General features: G+C 42.7%; 1 protein-coding gene across 2 annotated transcripts in view; it reads right to left on the reverse strand.

Moving 5' to 3' along the window:
• The window catches only part of edil3a (EGF like and discoidin domains 3a), a 120,053-nt gene that overhangs the window by 92,607 nt on the left and 6,176 nt on the right, over positions 1–21,270 (reverse strand). The window lies entirely within an intron of this gene.

The following is a 21,270-nucleotide window of genomic DNA, read 5'->3' on the forward strand; positions in this document are numbered from 1 at the left end:
AAAACGCAGGGCTTCCTGTGTTTTTGGTGCCACCTCGACGTGAAAATAAGCGTCCTTCAAGTCGATGGTAGAGAACCAATTGCCTGGTTGGACGAGTACCAGCAGCCTCCTTGTGGTTAGCATGCGGAACGTTTTGCGACCGATACGTGTGTTCAGGGCACGGAGGTCCAGGATGGGTCTGTAGCCCCCTGTCTTTTTGGGAACCAAAAAGTATGGGGAGTAAGAACCTCGTTCCTTGTCGTGAAGAGGGACAATTGACACGGCCTGTTTTGATAGCAGGTCCTGAATTTCCCCCCTCGAGGAACTCTATCTCATGTTGAGAGGATAGGTATTCATCTCTTGTATGCCCCTGAACGCTGGGGGAAGCCCGCAGAACTGGAGAGAATATCCGAGTCTGAGGGTCCTGTCCAGCCAGTCTGTCAGTACGCAGCTGCTCTGCCATGCTTCGTAAAAAACACGTGAGAGGACGCGCAGACAGCTGTGGAGCAGCTTCTAGAAAGCTGTGGTACACAATTTCGGCCCTCTCCGCCGCCAAACCCGCCATAAACGGGAGTTTGGCCCATGGGGGGCCCTCTGTGAAAGGGCTGAGTCGTCCCTGAACGCACCAAGCCCGTTGTCCGAGCTCGCGGGGCCGTCCGTGAACGCATCTCTGTTGTCCGAGCCGGCGTGGTGTCACCTGAACGCACCACCGCCGCCCGGCACCTCACCGTCATGACGTCCCTGCTGCTGTTAGATCCGCCCGTGGAAATAACAGCCACAGGACCAGAGCGGTCAGACACGTTGGCCGCTCCACTGCTGTTTACCGGGGAAACAGTTCGTGTTAGCCCGGCCGCTTCACTGGAGCGGCGCGGGTTAGACGAGCATGAGGCAGCCGTCTCATTGTCCGGAAAACACAGCCCTGCCGTGCTGCCTGTGAACGATGCTTGTCACCGCTGTAGCCGTTGCTCGGCGGTGACAACCATCGCTCCACTGCTGTTTACCGGGGAGACAGTTCGTGTTAGCCCGGCCGCTTCACTGGAGCGGCGTGGGTTTAAACGAGCGTGAGGCAGCCGTCTCATTGTCCGGAAACACAGCCCTGCCGTGCTGCTGCGAACGATGCTTGTCACCGCTGTAGCCGTTAGCTCGGCGGTGACAACCATCGCTCGTCAGCTGGTCAACACGCTGAGCCGGACGCACCGTGGAAGTGACACGGTGTCGGCTAGCAGCGCGCGGGGCTAACTGTGTGGTCGCTACAACCAGTGGGGAGCGATGTTTTCCTTGTGCAGCCTCGCCGGTTGTAGCGCTCATATAGAGGGACAACGTAGCTTTTACCCGGTTGACAACGGTGCTCCGCTCTACCGCGTCTCCCACAACGGGGACGGTAGAGGGTGTGTTGTGTGAGTGTGCTTGTGAAACCATGACCGGGGGGCCTTGCTTGCCGGGCCCGCTGCGGGGATGTGATGGTGTAACACAAGCCACCGGCAGCCTGACCGACGGTGTAGCGGTGACTACACCGGCCGGGGCTGCGCGGCAAGCGGGGAGCATGGTGGAGGTGGGAGGGGGGATTTTTGCTCTGTTAGTGAAGTAACATGTTTTAATAAAAACATTTTTCACATCCACAGAACAGTGAACACAAGCAGAACATACAGAACCATATGAACAATGAGGGAGGGCGGCGAGGCAGTCTGCCGGTGCCGTCCCTCCCGTTAACTGCCACTTTGGTCGCTGTGTGCCCCAGGACAGCTTCGGCCTGGGTGTGCTGCGAGCCGCCGCGGGACGGGACGCGCTGGGGTCCCGTGTGGGGCGCAGCTGCGGCGGGCCCGCTGGGGCTGGCTGTGGGTCAGCTGGGGGATCCGCCGCGGAGAAGCCTCTTCGCTGGCGGTGATCCCTCCGCCTCGCCGTAGCGTAGCGGCGGGGCAGCTTGACCTCTCCCTTCTGCTTGGCGGCGACAGCGAGCGGTAGATGACGGCTCAGCTGCGCCTTTTCCTCCTCCAGCCTCTTTAGCCGCTGCGTCACCGTAGTGAGGAGCCAAAGAGACCGGTGCAGCCAGAAGATCCTCTCGGTCCCTTCTGGGGAGGGCGGTGAGACCTAGCCAGACGTGGCGAGAGCCGACGCCCGACAGTGACATCACTCGTCCGGCAGCAGTAGCAACTCCCTGTCCTGTTCATCTGACCGATGGTCCGGCCGAGATACTCCATAGTGTCAGGGGAAGGGGGGGCGTCGCGCGGGAGTGAAGCCGCCGCTGCTACGCCCAGCACACCGAGGTTGTTGTTGCTGCTGCTGCTGCTAGTTGCGCGCCCAGCTGGAATATCTTGTCAAAATATTCCAGCGTGTCCTTATCCTGCAGCAGCGGTGGTAGTGGCTTTCTGTGTCCTGACCAGTCGGCTGAGTGTGGGATAATGAGCGCAGCCAGAGCGTCTTCGAGCGGGGGCACACCGGGGAACACAGTCTCCGTCTCGCCCTGCACACGCGGAGGCGGCTCACCGGCTTCGGGGGCAGTGTGGGGGGGGGCAGGGGAAGCCCGACACACTCCGCTGCAGTCGTCATGACTTACGGGAAGTTGAGCTTGATAGAAGCGGCGCCAAACACCGTCGAGCCGTCGGAGAGGGAGAGTTCATCCTCCTCGTCTCGTAGCGGCGGCGAGTCTGCAGCAGAAGCTGAGGCGGGTCTGGGCGGCGAAGCTTCATCAGGCGGCGTGGAGGTGGTGTACGCTGGAGCGTCCTCCTCCTGCCGTCGCTGCTCCAGCCCGGCGGTGGCGCGCTTCCTCCCGAGACGCCCGAAGCAAAGAAGATGTAGGTCTGCCGGGGCGATGATGCCGGCAGAGGCGTTGTTCCTGAAGCGGCGACTCCATCCTAGGAGCTAGTGTGACAGTGGGCACTCGCCGACGCTGAAGTAAAAAGGAATGAGGGCAGCTGGCGGTGCATCTGCTTATATAGCCCGCTAAAGGGCGGGAAAGGTAGGCACGCCATACTGGCCGGCTACGTACATGCAAATTTCAGTGGGCCATCGCGCGTACGCGATTGGAGGAGAGATATACCCATAGAGTCCAGTAGAGGGCGAAGCCTGTGTGAGATATAACTAGTTGTTTTACACTGTCTTGGAATTGAATAAATATTGACCATCAATTTGAAACCCTTACAGTTGCATATTTGTTTTCAGGGTGAGATTTTTCCTGGTAACAGGATTTCCTGTTTTTCTGACCTTATACGTACTTAACAGTACCTCAAGTTGCCTTTAGGAACATATATACATACATATATATCATACTGGTGTGGTTATGTGAATGGGGCCAGACCTCGATCTGCCCCAACTGCCTGGACCTGCCTTGTAAAAACGACAGACCATGTGTCTTTTTTCTGGTCCGTCGTCATGGAAACATGACACTGCCAGTGGTGCAACATTTGGGCCAAAGTGAACAAACGTGTGTGTATGCGGCCTGTACTAGCTGAAAAATTAAACAAGTGAAAACACCCAGTTACCACTGGACTATGTCGATGCTCAATTTCCACATGTTGGCCAATGGCCAAGCACACAGCTGATGCATAGAGCCCTCCTCCCCGTCACCAAAAGCAGAGCACACTGACACCTCAGGTTATTGTGCAGAATATTCTGGACAGTATTTGTCCTTGTTTCAGATTTTTGCAATAATAATAAACATTTGCATCTGTCCACTCCCATGATGATAAGCGTATTTTAACATTTGAAAAATATCCCTGTTTCGCTACATTTAGAACAGATAAGAAAAAATGTGATTAACTTACAATTGATCGTTAGTTAACTATGGACAATCATGCAATAAAGCATTTTAATCGATTGACAGCCCTAGTTAAATGGCTTGTCACCGCAGTGAACAGTGCCAGCCCAAAGAGCTGAAATTAAGAACTGGTGAGGTATCAGAGTTGATGACAAAAGCGCATCTCTCTTTTCCAATAATAAGATTGCATCTTCAGCGTTGTGTTGTTCCTGAGACACAGGGCGACAGAAAGCTGCAATACATGTTCCCTGTGCATCAAACACAAGAACCATCTAGTTCCAATATAGATCAATAGCATCTGCCTCACTGTGAAGATCAGGAGGGATATTAGGGAAAGTAATAAATACCTGAGCTTGACCTCAATAGACAGACACCATGTTATACAGTATATAGTTATACTGTGGTTGTCATGTATAGCTAACAGCAGCATAGTTGTTCAAGATGTTGAACTAACAGAACAGAAACATTTCATAGATCATAGCCAGTGATCAAAGACTGATTTTCTTAGCCAAGCCTCAGACATCAATTTCAATTTACAACAAAACTGAACTAGAAGTTCAGTAAAATTAGAAAATAAAGAGCCCTCCTCTGGCAGAGACATAATGACACATCACATACTGTACCACAATTTCTGTTAATGCATCACTCATGATTTGGAGATTTATACAGCTGATGGCAGATGTGATGTATTTGGATGAGGTGCCAAGGAGAAAGTGACACACTTGAAGTGATTGGGTGTGTGAAGTGCATTTGGATTACCTCTGATAAACCATGTGATCACAGTTTCACAAGCTGACAGACACTTAGAAATGGAATCAGAGAAGATGGCAGGGAGAGGGAGAGAGAGAAGGAGAGGGGGGGAGAAGAGGAGGGTAGGAGGGAAATCTAACCACAAACAACTTATTAGGTACCTTCAGGACTGTACTGTGATGCCAAACCAGTAGTTTATCAGTTGCACTTGCAACTTACATGGGAGGAATTCTCTGTTCTCTATTCCCTGCAAGAGTTTAACAATAAAGTGTTTTAAAGTCTGGTCTGGTTGTATTCAGTTTTTCTCTTTAAAGTGGCAAACTTAAATTTTAACAAGTGAAAGCTCAGCCCCACTTAAATTCTTGACAGCTGTGAGTGCCACAGCAAATAATGTAAGAGTAAATGATTTTTCCAACAGTGTACATACAGACAACAGAGCATCTACTTTTCTCCCAAAATCCCTTCCTGAGACCAAAAAGGTTTGGGCTTTTTTATCATTATTTCCTACCTGCTTAAAATATAAATACCACGGGAAGCCAAGTGATGATATGATTGTGTGAAAGAGAATGTGAATGAGAACGTGTGAATGAGAAGAGCAAAGCTAATGCTGTGAAAGTTGCACAGAACATTTGTAGATGTGTGATTTATCTTTGAGATTCATTATAGAGATAAATCTGTGGAATTCTAAAACATAATAGTCCATTAGGTGATGAGGTAAATACATCTGGATTGCTTTGAGTGGGACAAGGTTGCTTGATACATTATATAATAATAATGTACTTTTTTCATATTGTTTCCCTGGTATTAGCATTAACCCTATAACCCTGTGTGGCTTTCACCATAATGTATGGTTTTGATGTGCCCACATTTGTAAGGGTCAACACAATGATTGGGTTAGGGGTTTAATTGTAATTATGATAGCACTCCATTACACAGCTGTGGGTGCCAGCGTGTTTATACCATATTATGTTGTGTTTGAGGACATTGACCTAGTGGTTGATTTGTAACTGGAGAGGCTGCAGAGGAACTTTGTTTTAATGTTAAACTATTTACAGGAACAGGCTTTTTGTTAATCATTAGGATATGATTGCATTGTATTGTATGACCCGTTGCCCACGACATTGTTGGATAAAAGCATTACTGTATCTAGTAGGGTGTTTTTTAGAGACGCAATCACCAAATATTCTAATATTACAGGTTACAGGTTGCAGACTGCTAATAGCACCACCGCAGACTATATTCTATTGGCAAATAAGTCAAATTATGTGAACGCAAAATATCCAAAATGAATTAACATACGTAAATGATCAAACTTACATTGTTACCAGCAGTAAACTTCTTTTATTGAATAGTTTGGATTTAACTGATCACCCACCCTATACTATATGGGCAGGAAGAGAATTGAGCTCCAACCAACATGATGGCTCTGTAAAGCTCGTCACTCTTACCTTAACAGCCAGTCGGCCCATGACAAAGTCAAGAACAATTCGGGTTATGGATTGTATTCCCATTTAGCAGTGTAGCATCAAGAGTGACAGTTGGTTGTCAGTGCTAATGCTGGCAGCCCAGACACCACTCTCTGGGGCTGACAAATCCTGTTTGTGTCTGTCAAGTGTCTTTTGTTATGAATCTCAAGCAGTGAAACTTTAGTTTGGAGTTTCTTGTGTTGTGTTTCTTCCCCAGCGGTTGGCAGTGAGCAGGAATTATGAGCTGTTTTAATCAGGATACAGTAGCTTGAAAAACACTAAATTCAAGAACAAGTTTAATTTGCTACAGAACTGCATTTAATTATCTTGCGATTAATGTCACAGTTTAAAATGTTCCATGTGTTTTCGGCCGTAAATGAGCAGTATTAATTATCACTATCAACTTGCCAAGCAGAATAAGAATGACATTAATTGTAATAGTCTGCATGAAATGGTAATCCTGAGTAAGCATTACTATGTGACACGACTCAGCAAAATGACTTTTACACTCACAAAGTTTTGATGCCACTAATCACGATATTTGGGAAAATTATATGTTTATGTGTGTTTGTTTAAAGTTACAGAACTTATTCCAGCTGGCAATAAACAGTCAGAATTTATATAGTCTCTTTTCCTTTCTTTTTTGTTGCTTTTTCTGACTAGAAAATGAAAAGAAATGTTTGAACTGGCTTGTTGCAAATGAGGATTTAGTTAGCTGTACTGTGGCACATATGGCAATGTGTGTACATGTGCTACATTAGCACTACAGATATCACCTTTCCTTGTATCCCCCAACCCACACACAAACACACACATGCATGCCTGCTCAGTCTCACTCTCCAATCCCAGCAGATGCTCAATGCACATCCATCTCCCACATAACATCACCCTTAAAAGTGTGCGCTCCATCATAGCAGGGCTTATTACCATTAAAATAAATCATCTAGCTATGGAGTGGGAGGCTAACTGTGAAATGACTCACAAACACAATACCAACAATAATTAGAGAGGCATTGTTGATGTTCTTCCAACTAATGACAAGGAAGTGCAGCAGCACATCCCTTTTTTTATCAAGTGGAGTGGTAAACACTCTCTCCCTCTATGTAAATAACCTATCCATTCTCATTGTACTTTTTTGTCATTGGAGCAAGAGTGCAGGGTAAAGTCTTCCATTGAAGAGTGGCTCTTGACATTTGGATTAAAAAAAGACAAAACATCACACTTGACTGAGAACAAGGAATTTTTGGTCTGTTGATGTTTTACACCTTCTTTTGAAGTATGTTATAAGATATTAAACTAAGAATAACAATACAATTATAGTGTTCAGAAAAAGACAGATGCACGCACAATATGAAAACAAATCTCCTGATGGACACCACTGCAGTATGGTTTGTTGCTTAACAGCAGTTCTTCTTAGCACAGTGGTGAAAACACTGCCAACACAGTTTATAATGAGAATACACTCGCTGCTCCATAAAGCAGTGATGGTTGATTAATGTTTTAAAGTACAGATATAAGTTTATTGAATTATAAAATTGGCTGCAATAGAATCAGCCAAATAATGTGCACTTTATACCGCAGTATAGGTTAGGCTACATAATATCAAAACACAGTGGTTTCTACAGATGTAGAATAAAAATGAATAAAATGCATTAATCAGTTAGGCATGTGGTAAATAAAACAAACACAGAAAAGGAGTGCACTCCTTAATGCAACACATTTGCCTACAGTAATGTATGGAATGTATGGATACTAAAATATATGATACTTGATTATTTATCTTAGTTATTACAGAGTGTTTTTGCTCCTTCCTTGGTTTCTACCATTAGTATATTGACAGAAATCTGTGATGCGTAGTTTAACATGAATTTAACATATTGATCTGATCATCTGGGCAAAAAGAATCAGTGATCTTACAGCAATTTCCTTTCCACAAGTGCGCCTGAGTCAAATGATAGAAACCATACAACTGTTTAAAATCCATAGTATTACAGGCTGCATAGTGTAGGTGACTGTTTGTGGAAGGGATGCTCAGTCAAGTACAGCATCGCATTGCTATTCCAAGCATAACATAAAGAAAAACTCATTGGCTCAGACCATCTACGAGGAATTGTTTTTGTAATGTGGTCAATACGGACTGCAGACATATCGGAAGCCTGATTCATACTGTGTTCTCGACACACAATCAATAAGTTTTTTCCAAGTCTGCTCCGAAGTGTCTGTGTGCAAAACCAAGAGTCAGCAAATAATATATGTTTTCAATAGTGCTATGGTCAATATGGATTGTCAATACCCTATAGGAGGCTTCATCAACAATACGGAAGTGGAAAAAATTGACAATTTTACCAACAAGTGTTGATAAAATGAAACCCCTTATATGCTGGTGACTGAAATCCCATGATTTGACAGATATTTTCAGCAACAGACTGAAAACTCAAAGATAGACTGATAATGAAAATACTTGCAGATTAATTATTTCCATTCTTCCAGAAATAGTTTCAAACTAAATGACAGTTGTTGCTCTGTTTAATGAGCAACGACCAGATGTCTTGGCAAAGAGGCTGATATGCTTGACAGTGTGTGTGTTTTTGTGTGTGTGCAAGCAGGGAGATATTCTTTCTCTAGCACGTTTTCTGCATCCAATTTTCAAATGATCATATCACCCATATGCTATGAATTATATGATATATACCCTATTACTTAAACGCGGCAAAGTCAGGGGTGTAAAGCGTGAAAAGTTGCTGTATCTCAACAATTGTGTTTAATGTATTATGGAAAAAAGGTAGAAAACACAAAATAGTGAAAAGGCCATGATAACAAAAGAAGAAAAAAACATGTCACATAAAGGTCAGATAGAGGTCAGATCAAAACAATGGTTCCTCTGGTTACACTTTCTGTGTCTTTTCAAATAGCAAATGAAATATAAAACTAAGAAACAACAGACTACAGTAGTACAAGCTCAAGACATTAGGGAAACAGATGGACACAATTTTAAAGGGAAAAAAACAACACAATGCTGTCATCATTACCTTACATCATCACCCTCATATGAGTCAATCGCTGCTGATCTGCCAATCAGTAAACAAAAGCAAAAAAGCTTCAGAGTACTAGAACACACAGCTCAAGCTGTTTCAAGAAGTGTATTATAGTTTAACCCTTTTGGATCATAATAAATCTATAAACCAAAGTAGGTTTGTTCAGTGAAGTTTGTACACGCAACATTCAAATTGAGTCCCTCCTCTCAGGCTCAACAGTTCAGGACTGACCCAGTTCTACTGCTGTTCACATGGAAATAGGGTTGGGCGGTCCCCAAATGTTGATACTGTTGATTACCGCAGTATACGGTATTACCATGGCCAATTAAAAATCATGTTGTACAGCTCAGAATGTAACACCAAAATGTCTTTCAGAATGAGAATACCCTACCAAACACAACATAAGAATACTGAAACAATAACAAAACATGTACATTACCAACATCAACAACTTTTATTAACAACAAACAGCTTATAAGAAAATGTGGATGGCGCTGCTAAAGAAAAAAAAAAGCGCTGCGCTCTCTCCAGCCGGTTCACCTGCAGCTGCATAGACAAGCTGTCAGAGGAGCTCTGCTGTCCCTCTCTCTTTAGCCTGGTGTTTGGCTGCACTTTGTATTTATAGAATGAGCTCGCTCAATATTAGAAGATGTAACCATCATCGAAGCGCGATCAGCTGATCACAACGGATGTGGCGCTGCTCAGCTGTAGCAGCATCTTTGTGTGTCTCGGCAAGAAAAAAAAACATTGGCACAAGCCTACAAGACACACATGAACATGGTGCTTCAAATCTAGCTAAGGTTAATGCATAAGTTGTGTTTTTCTTGAAGACAAACTCACTGTATGTGTGACTTGCCGTCTTTTCCTCTTTCTCTCTTCTGAGGTGTCACATGATGTCCATCAACTTTATCAAACATCTTCAGAAAGGAAAACATTATACTGTACTATTGGAGTAAAATTGAAAACTCAACCACACACATAGGTGCTGGACAGTCATTATTTAGTCAGTAAAATACATTATATTTAGTAGATACATCAGGCACCTATATGAGTGCACTGCCATTTTTTTTAATGACGGTAATGAAACTGATACCGTTGCTATTTTAAGATACCGCGGTATACCTTATTACCGTATACCGCCCAACCCTACATGGAACCCTTCTCCACTTCAGCCTTCAAATTTGAATATTTGCTACAACCACCAAGATTTGCACCCACTGCGGCTCCACCTGGGCCCACGCTCACTGCTCACGGTGGCAGCCCTCCTACTCATTGTGACAGAGCCCTCGAGGCTCCCATTGCCGGCGACAGCTGGGTATGAGCCTGATGCTCCAGCGCCTCACTTGGACTGTATTTCCTTTTCTTTGCTGGTAAATGTGTAGCCGCCATTTCTCCCAGCTTGATGACATCCATTCTCTATGTTTTATGCAAGCCCACGGTGCCACACGCCCAACTACACCTGCACTCTGTCATTGGTTGGGGAAGACACACCGACTCCCCAGTCAGAAACATCCCGACTACACCAAAACATCAAAATACAGGCAGAGGGGCAGAGCTCTGCAGATACAGTCACCATCACACATGATGGAAGCCCATAGGTGATGATTATGTACAGTATTAATTTTGTACAAGTCTATTTTTTTGTTTTTTAGGAAAATCCTAAAGACTCTAAAAATTTAAAAAAATCTACACACCAGAATCAGATGGCAGAGATTATCTAATTTCATCACATTTAAAAACATGATTATACACCAAACTTTTAGCCAAACATGCTGCAGCCCTATAACTTGTTATACAGTACTAGAAGCACTTAATGCAAACACACACTAGAATTGCCACCTCTTATGTGGTGTCTCTCACTTTGCTACTTGACACTTAACAGTATCACAAACACTGAAAACAGCCATGTTTTCATTCTTTTTTTTCTCATCAATACCGTAATCACACTGATGCTATGAGTCAGAGCTTTTTTGATTTCTTAGGTGTACTTGAGATATTTTCATCAAGAGAAGACTGTTGGATGTTAAGGTCTTTTGTAGGCCAGGGAATTTACAAAAGAAAGAGGTGTTTAACGTCATAATGAATAGTCTATAATAGGCAGCCCTGCTTTATATTCCACTCAAGGGCCTTTGAACACAGAGGAATTGCTAACACAGAGATTTAGCTCATACACATGTTCAATAGAAGTAAGAAAAAACATGGGTAAACCGCATAACTGTAATTCAGCATAACCGACACAGCTTAGTAATAGAAGAGCTGATACTGTTCATGGGAAGGTTGGAAAAAGTGCTCTAGGAACCGGGCTTAAAAATAAAACCATTGTGGTTTGTCTCAAAGCTTCTGTATATGCATGTTTTTCTATTCTGTTATTGTACATAACCAATTTCTGAAATCCAAGAGAACGGCTGAAATGAAAGGCGCCGATCAGTCCACATCAAGCGATCACTTCTTCCATTGTGTAGCTCATTGTTCACAACAATTGACAAAAAATCCAAACTTAAAAATAATTTAATTTATAATAATAAAAGCATAAACTGCATCTTTGTTTCCTTGCCAAGTGTGCATCTGAAGAGTAATTTGTTCTCATCAAAGACGAGAAAACCCTGACTCATTCCAGTGTATTCCACATTGTTAGTGTGGAAAAGAGAGGAGGGGTGAAACTCTCCCTCCTAATTGGATGTAATAGCTGGAGGGAATAAGCTCGCTTTGGCCTCAGGGAGGGGAAAGCAAAGAAGAGAGAAAAGATGTTTAGAGAGGGCTGAAAATGCTAAACATCCATGGAGGAGTAGAAAGACGGACAGTGTGGTCGCAGTGAACCAGGCACTTAGACAGTCTGCTGTTCAGAAACAGCTCTATAAAGACACACAAAAGGGGGGAAAATGACCATGCAGAGTTAGGAATACAGAGATTTGAAAAGCACATCAAATGGATGAAACGGGTATTGATAACAGAAAGCGTGCTGGCAGCTAAACCTGAAAGCTTTTGGGAGGACCTTGTCCAGAAACAAGAGATTTAGGTCTTGGTTGCAGGGACATTTGGAGATGAAATAAACCTTGGGTGCTCCCGAGAGGTCAGTCAGTTGTTGAGAGCAGTTCTTTAAACTCACCCTCCCTTGTTGAGTTAAAACCGTTTTCTAGAGCAAGTGGAACTGAGGCAGAAAAGCCCAGTATTAGTGTTTACAGATGCACAACCACTGATTTTCTTATTTCAAACAGATCGAAATCTATTTACAAAGGACATTTCAGACTGAAGTCTTTTCATTGCAGTGAAATTCAGTCATTTTGCGCCCATGTCTGTAGGAGCTGATAAGTACTGAGCTTTTGTAGAGAGAGATCCATTTTGGTCATCTTTGACTTACAAATTCAAGATGCTGACCAAGTGCTCCGACTTGACAGTGCTGACCTTTGAGGGATCAGTGACCAGAGTGCCAAATGAAAGACACTATTATATTGGTTTTGTAAAATTAAGCCCTGCAATGTCGGGAGTAGGTCTTTGGTTTCAGTCTCTCTGTGTAGATTAAACAAGCTAAACAGTATGTCCAACAGTGGACTGTAGAAGGTAGTTGTATACCAATTTCTGGACTGCCCCTGATCTTTCAGATAAACTAAGCTAACCAAGTCCATGTGATTCATCTGTTGTTGGACGTGGAAAAAACTTTTGAGTCAACTCCATTACTGGTCTGCAGTGCCATACATTACAAAGTAAGCGGAGGGCAAGCTTACCAAAAACCTCCAGCTGTCACAGCCCATGATCGGCACATTTAATCAGTATGCTGTGGTTGCGCTTTGGTCACTCTGAGGCTGAAGGCTTCACCCAGAGTCATCTTCACCTCAAAGACTTGCACACACAGTGCAAGCACACAGTCCTGTCTTTGGTGTTCTTGTCATAAAAGCAACTTCTGTTGCCACAAAACCCCTAGACCATGGCACTCAAAGAAGTGGAGGTGAACTCCAAACCACTTTCTCTAAGAAATGCTTTTAATCGTTTAAGACCACCTCCAATGCTCCTCTGACTTCATACCGAAACCAAACTAAATTTACTTTTCAGACAGTCTGTGTTGAGATATACTCCCATGGGAGCCTTAAAGCCCAGATAAGACCACCAAGGCAACAGTGCATGGTGTGGTTAAGACCTAAACTGTGCTCAGAGAAAAAAAAATAACTGAGCTCCTTGAAGGGAGGGGTTAAATAAAAACAAAACAAAAAAGAAAAGAAAAGACAGAGGGAAAATGCTCAGCTAGCTTCTTTCTTTTCTGTAGTGTAAAGGTCTCCATCCTTGTTAGGAATAAGTTGGTCTCCTATTCTGCCCTCTATTGCTCTCATTACGTGCATCCTGTCTCAGCCAACTCTAAGTCCTACAGAGGTGCACAGAGGGCTTTTGTCTGAGGATAAGATCGATACCTCTCCTCATCATGGGCCAGGGGAAGCGATAATGCACTCAGCCCAGGGCCTGAAGGGTTCACGGGATTTTGCAGCGACCTGGGACCAAGGACTCTAGCTTTCCAAAGGTGAGACCGTTAGCCATGTACTGTATGAAGCATGAAGTCTCTGTGGAATAAGAATGTGCAAAGGTACAAAAAACTGTGTTGACATACAAGGTGAGAAAAAGATAGGATTAAGGTGATTAAATATGACATTACACCACATTGCCCATTATGCAGCATGATAAAACACAATAAGATCCAACAGCAACACCTAATATAAATGTTACAGGGATAATTATCCCCTGCTTACATCATGCCCCTTTCATAAACGCTTAATACATAGTTAAAATTGCACTTGGCACCCAGTCTCCACAGGGAAAAGCCTAGGTGGTCCAACAATGCAGATCCAACACAATAAAAGGTACATGAGCGTCTTTCTTTCATATACAGCATCACTGCCATGACATTGCAGGCTCAATAAAATTTACTATCACCCAAGTCTCTGACCACAACACCAAGCTGAGGCATAAGTTAGCTCACCTTTGACCGTCCTTAGTAAAGCCATTTATTTTATGTGACAGCCTCAGCAGGTTACGGATAAAAACTGCACAGGGGCACGTGAACTGCGGGGGTAGTATTACTGTCCCTGCAGGACCATGGCATAGAGGATTTATTCATGATTACACTGATTATGTTGCATGGGTAAAGTGTGGTTAGAATACCCAGTTGATGGGTATGACTCCTCCATAGCCTCATGAAGAAATGAGAGATGACAGATGCAATGATATATAAAGTAGAGTACGGTAATGATTGCAGCGGTATTTAAAGTATGTTCATAAAATTCTATTTAAAAAGTAGTACACTTATTCAGCTACATTTAAAATCCAAACATAAACACATCATCAGACCACTCATTCCAAAAAACACAAAACAAATAGTGTCTGACTCCTTGCACTGTTATAATTCACAGCCTGGGAGAGACGCATAGCATCAAGGGCATTAGATGGATGGAGTTAATTAATGTAATTCATAAACAGCCAATTTCAAGTTCTTGCTCATTAACAGCCAACATAGCTTTATTGGTTTAATCAGCATAATACTGGATTCACAATATATATATGTGTGTGTGTGTGTAGTATATACGTATATATATGTCTTGTGCTGCTATTGTTGTTATCTACAGGTACAGTAAATATTCAGCTGTGTAAAGGACTAATGTGAATTCACAAAAGACAAGTACATGTCAGTGCAAACTGTTCAACAAATTGTAAGCCTTTAAATAAAGCGTACATGCACAAAATGATTCTTTCTTCTCTTTCTTCTGTGTTTTATACCACTGACGAGCACTGTTGGATCCTGCATAATCTATCCAAAACTCTTGTGAAATTTTATAAGCCCTGTTAAATTTTTTTTTAAAAAGCTCAGTTTCTGGAGAGACACATTTATGTCATGGGGGATTTATCACATTCTTTTGGTATCTCCGGTAGAGTAAGAGATGTGATTGACACATTCTTCCTCCTGATGTCCACTGGGCAGCTGATGTTACAGCTTGTGGCTCAGTTCAAGTCTGCGACATGCCTCTCCCTGTTTTCTCTCGCCCCTCCCCACCACATTTCTCTGCACGCTCATTACAGATGCCCTAGTTTGCTCGTGAGCCAGGAGAGCCTTGCTAGCCTCATTACAAACTTGGACACCTCCCATCTTTTGTATCTTTTCTTTTTCTTTTTTTTCTCCAGACAAGATCTCCCACATTCATGCTCGTATCCCAGAAGTAGCATAAAGAGATTCATCAAACATGTATAAAGAAGTAGAGCTCACATCTCTTCAGAATCTTCACAGTAAGCACTGAAGAGGAAGGTGTCTGTGATGCCACTGCAGATTAATGGGCGAGGGAAGAGAAAATGGGCAAAGGGAAAATGCATTTTAGTCGAAAACTGTGTCACTAATTCACAGGATTAATGCATATTCAGCAGCACATGAAGGCATTTCTGTGACCCTGTTTGTTAAATGTTTACCTCATTAGCTCTCTTGTTGTCAGGATGTTTTCCATGTGGCATTTTGGATGAAAGGGAAATTATGCCACACAAATGCACTCTGTGACTGAGCAAGCCTCTCATTCGGATTTCACAAAGGATACACTAGTACGGCAAATTCAAATGTTTAGTCTTTTTGCCATGTGTTTTGCGAGAGTGTGGAATAGACAGGGATACACAGATTCAAAATCCTAAGTTTGATAAATCCAACAATAGCATATAATTGAACAGTTCCCTTTTTTTTTGCTTTTTTTGGTCATGATATTGAAGGAAACATTTGTGCAGGATATGCTTGCATAGTTTTCTTGTCAAGAGATACAATAGAAGATCAATGCCACTCGTACCTGTCTCTTCAATGTAGGGCATGGTAAATGGCTGGCAGCCAGTTAGTGCTGTATAAAGACTAGCACGGGGGAGTAGCTGGTCTGGCTTTGTATTTACCATATTATTATAACTTGTTTGCTCAATCCACACAGAAATAGTGAAGACAAACATAGAAATTAGCATTTTTACAGGAGGCTATGTGCTGGACTGTGTGTAACTTTGCTGGCTTGGCTTATGTTTGCAAAAGCCATAACTATCTATATACTGAAGAAATAGGTTTGGGGAATTTATTCGTCTTCTTAGCGAATACTTGTCAACAAAGTGAATAAACCAGTTCCCCTAAAATGCTGAGCAATTCCTTTTGAGTACGTTTTTTTTTTTTTGGTGTAAATGTGCTCCAAAACACACCTTAATGTGGAGAATTTATATTAAACACATCTGTGAAACAGACTCTTCTACCAGCGAGACAGCAGTGCAGAGATACTTCCATCTGAATTTTCTGAGTCACCCTTGCCCTTTTAACCAATCAGAAAATGCCAAGAAAAGGGGTGGGAGCTCACAGCTGTCAATCAATACGTACATGAGGGTGCTTCTGGTTACTCTTCCTCTTACCCAGAGGCTTTAAGCTAGTAATAGCTGGTATTAAAATTCCTGTCGCCGCAATAAATGTGCTCCATCACACCTTCATAACAGCTGTTATCCCCAGTTAGATTAAGGCTTAACCTACAGAGCTAACAAACACAGCACCGCTGCTCACTGTCTCACTACATAGCAGGTTTTTCAGACGCTACTATGGTTTCTTTGAAGAGGTTGCCCCTCCAGTTAAAACTGTGAAAAAGTGAAGTTGCACGGCACTAAATATAATGCATGTTAGAAGAACATAAAGAAGTAGTTACAAAATATCTTCTGATCCTTGTTCCACTTTATTTATACTATGCTCCACTCCTGCAGGCTTAAGCTGTGTATTGTGTGTGCCGAAGAGGGCAGACCTTAGCAAATTGAATTTTTTCATCCTGTTTACCCTTTGGTCAGTGAATTTCATGTAGCAGGAGCTACTTACTCAGACAGCCTCGTTGCTGAGCAAGACAGGCTCAGTGGACAGTGGCTTTATCAGTGATAATGTACAGTCATGGGCGATTACTGAGCGTCAACCTATAACACTGTAGCTACTTCACAGTGATCATTTTGCGGGCCATTTAAATAACCTCTCAGTTCATTTCAGTGGTAGAAGCAAAACTACTGACCTGGAGAACATAAATAAACTATCACGCACTTACTCCTTACATACATATTGGAAATGAAAAACTGCGTGACAGCATCAGTGAAAGCTCCACGTGAGTCCAACACACAGAGAGGGCACAACCTTTCTTACTGTACCAGCAGGCAGCAGCAGCAGCAGCAGCCATCGTCTGATGTGTTATAATTATAACTTCTAGACTTTGTGTGTGTGAGCTGGAGAGAGATACAAAGAGAGACTGAACCTGGTTAAAAATACACTTTGCGATTTAAACGTCTGAACTTCCTCAGCTGCTAATTTAACTTGTCACACTCTTCACAGATTTACGAGTGCCGCATACACAGCTGCAGTGGAGCACACCTACACCTACTAGACCAGCTGTGGTGGGTTAGAAAAAAAGATCACATGGTAAATATTTCATATACCTCAAACAGTGGTGAATTATAGAGAAACCAAACTGTCAAACTATCTGGTCTGGAAGCAAAGAGAAGTAAAACAAGTTGAGCATGGTGACAGATATCAGTGGAACTAACGTGGATGTACAGCATGGAAACAAAGCTGAGAAATATTTCTGATAATAAAACTTGCAAACAAGTGAAAGATAAGGCTGAAAGTGTGGGTCACGGACGGAGCCTTTTCATTTTCATGTGACAGTAAATAACAAGTAGGCACTCAGAATAACAAAACCAGTGGTGATGAGGACACGTATCAAACTTGCAGTTCCTTGGACAGACAGTGTTTCCAGGGTGCACAGTGACTCATGCCCAATGCATGCTGGGGCTGGCTGTGCTCCTGAATGAGACAGGTGGATATAGGAAGCAAGCTGCTGGATGGGTGGATCAACCACTTGAGGCAAATGTTGGGATCAGTGGCAGGGAGTGATGAATTTAATGAGACAAGCAATTATCTGTATCACATATGCAGCATGCTGCAATGTTTGCAGAGTAGAGGTGTCTCATCGCCAGTGTGTCGGCTTTCTCTTGCAGGTTTTGCTCTTCAGACAGGAAAGACATAGGCTGACACATAGTATACTGTACGTCAGCACTGCCGGCACTGTTTAGTTTGTGATAAATGTGTACCCACAGACATTATCTTAATATAATCAGCTCTTATTAGCTATTTAGCCCATTTTTCATCATAATAATCCCTCCAATCTATTGTTTTAACTGATGTCCCTAAAAAGACAATGATACAGCCTATAGAACTGGCTACAGTGACAGTCAGGTTGTCATTGGTTTCTATTAACGAGCTAAAGAGAAAAAGCAACACAGGCTGAACAGTGCCCAGAGTTGAACCACATCACTGCTTGTTGGCATTAAGCTGAATTCCTCTTCTTCCTGTCAGCCAGTCAGGAAGTTCAGCGATCACGCTGTTCTTAGTCAGTCTCTGTCATTCAGAGCTCATCTCGGGCTTCCCTGTCACTTGTCGCAGCCTCAGACCCAGAGGAACTTCACCTCACATATCCCAAGTTTCAAGGCTTTCAGTTGGAGTACAGTATGATTGGCCTTAAAAAGAAGTCATCTGATCGTCAGTGTTATATACCTGTACCTGTATAAATAACCAAAATGGCGCAACTTGCTGCAACTCTTGCCCTTTTTATGAGTGACAATGGACTACAATTACACAGTGGAGAAGATGATCCTTTCTCAGTTGTCTAATGGGTGACACTTTGAAGTTTGAAGGTGAGTGGTTGCTGTTCAGTGAACTTCACATTAAAATGGATTTCGCTCTCAGCTCTCTCTCTCTCTCTCCATTGCAGTGTCCCCCTGTCTCATGTTAGCCACCCCAAGGGTAATCTAAAACATCTGGACGGGTGATATTCCACTTTTAAAAAATGCTCTTCAGTTCTCAATGGATAGCATATATTTTGTGCCATTACCTCAAATAACCCTTTTGAAAAGTGCTTGGCAATCGGTCCAGGGCAGTTTGCTCACATTTGTATTGAAGCACAGGTTCTCAGTGGAAACTGGCGGCCATGTGCTCATCAAAGAACATATCAAGAACATTCTTTTACCGTTCCTTTTAACTGATACAGTCTCTCTTGTTCTCAATCAATCACTCTGCAAAAACACCCCCTTGCTGGAATTCAGCACAATTTAGCATAAAAGCAGGCAGGCTGACATGAAAAATAAAGGGTTGTTGTTTTGTTTTTTTGGCAAATGAGTGAAGTATGACTGCACATTCACACTGTGCATAAGAGCCAGAATCGCTGCTTAGACTATGTGATGATGACATTTCTGGGTTACCTCCACCAGCTTCAAGCACACAAACCCATACATCTGTGCTCACACAAACACAGTAAAGCACTCAGCTCACACAGTGCAGGTACTGACAAAACCAAATATATGTTAAAATGCCGTAAACTATGAATGAGATGAAGAGGACAAACAAATCCTCAGAGCATGCCTGTATATCCTACTGTATATTTTTACCAAAGCAAGAGAGGGGAATGACAGATATAATCGCAATGGCACATAAAAGGAAAGAAGATAGCGAGAACAGATGCCACCTGATGAAATAAAGTCGTGGTTTTGAACTTTGGTTGTGAAAAGGAGAGGATTTTTAATTAATTTTGATGAACATGTATCTTTAAGCTAGCTTCTGCAGCATTGTTTATTGTACATTCATGCAAAAGATAAAGGGTTAATGATTCAATTTAATTTTATAACCCTGGTGAGTAGACTGTTAGATAGGGCTCATGATTTAAGTGCCTCTTGAATAGGAATGAGTAGTCCACATCTCCTCAGGGCTTGTTGTAAGTAACAACTTGCACCTTCACCAATCTGATCTCAGAGAAGTTAACTGCATTGAAAAAGCAGTTGTGATTTCAGGGCCCAACGGAAACACTTGAATAATGCAAAAGCAATGCACAACTCGTCATGCAACTCCATCAAACCGGATTCATCTTCATTCTGCAACAACTAAAGCAATGCTTGTCCAATAAATACAAGCAGAAATCTTCATTTGAGAAAATACCTCACCAAATCTCCAGCCATTATAAAGCAAAAGTCTAAATGGCCTGCACGCACCTGAAACTGCTAATATTGAGAGTTTCACACAAAAACTATACAGTAAATTACAAGCAAGTGTTCAAAGACTGAACATAAAAGAGAGTTTATATCCTCACACAGAGCAGATATTACATCGCAAATGTGTCAGCAACTCGCTTTTTGTGTAAAGATAAAACATTTAAACATCCAAAGGTCTGTGTATCATCCACCCCCTATGTTCAGGCTTTAAACTTTGAAAAAATGACATTTCAGTTTTAATCTCAGTGTCTTAAAGCTTTGGTCATATAGTAAATCTTGAGCTCGAGCTGCTCGGCCCTTCCTCAGATTTACAGTCTGCTGCAGTTCCACACCTAATCCAAAATAATTTATTCTGGTTATTGATCTGCTGTGGTAAGGTGGACTCTTTCACTCGTGGTCAACGCAGACAATGAATGGCTGATGCTGCTGTGACAAGTTCCCGACAAGATGGGTGGGTCAGGAGTGCACAGCTTCCACTCCCACAAATACAAGGATTGCTCTTAGCTCGCTCAAGGAATGCATGGAAAATCCTCCCTGATGCTTGTCAGTAATCTTTGCACTCCCCACTACTTGCCTAAACACACACACGTACAAGCCTGACTAATATCTCATGGTTGACTCACTTCACATTCAACGAGCCAGGTGTTTAAAAATCAAAGGAATTAAAGAGGCAGGAGGAGATTAATTTACACAATAAAGCCCCATTGTTAGCACTGACTGCAGGCAGTAAACATATCTGCTGCAGCCAGCCCATACTTTAAAAGCGGTTGAAAATTTATATGGAAAGTACACAAGTATAATATTGACAGATATCAGCTGTTTTCCATCAAACTGCAATATCTCATGCTGATTCCCAAAATGAGTGATTTTGGCTCCTTCACAATAATTCCACTGCAACAAGAGCTAACAAGAAAAGTAAATGATGAAACGTGTGTTTCCCCATTTCATGAGCACGCATGAAAAACATTGGAGATTGCTGGACTCTCGCTGAGTTTCTGATCTGCATTTCTTTGATTAAGTGCTCGTTTAGAATTGAATGAATACACAATAAAAACACAAAATTTGATGAAGGAGTGTATTTAGCAAAATAAACTCCACAAATATCATTTTATAGAAAGCTTGATATTGATTTAGCACATAGGATAAAGATCTTGAGGGGTTTTACTCTTTTACATCACTTATGAATGGGTACCAAACCGAAATCCCAGGATTCGAGAATCGTTTAAAAATGCGCATTTCG

Source organism: Trachurus japonicus, chromosome 9, assembly GCF_045865225.1.
Source record: "Trachurus japonicus isolate A0001 chromosome 9, Traja_1.0".
Taxonomy (NCBI): Eukaryota; Metazoa; Chordata; class Actinopteri; order Carangiformes; family Carangidae; genus Trachurus; species Trachurus japonicus.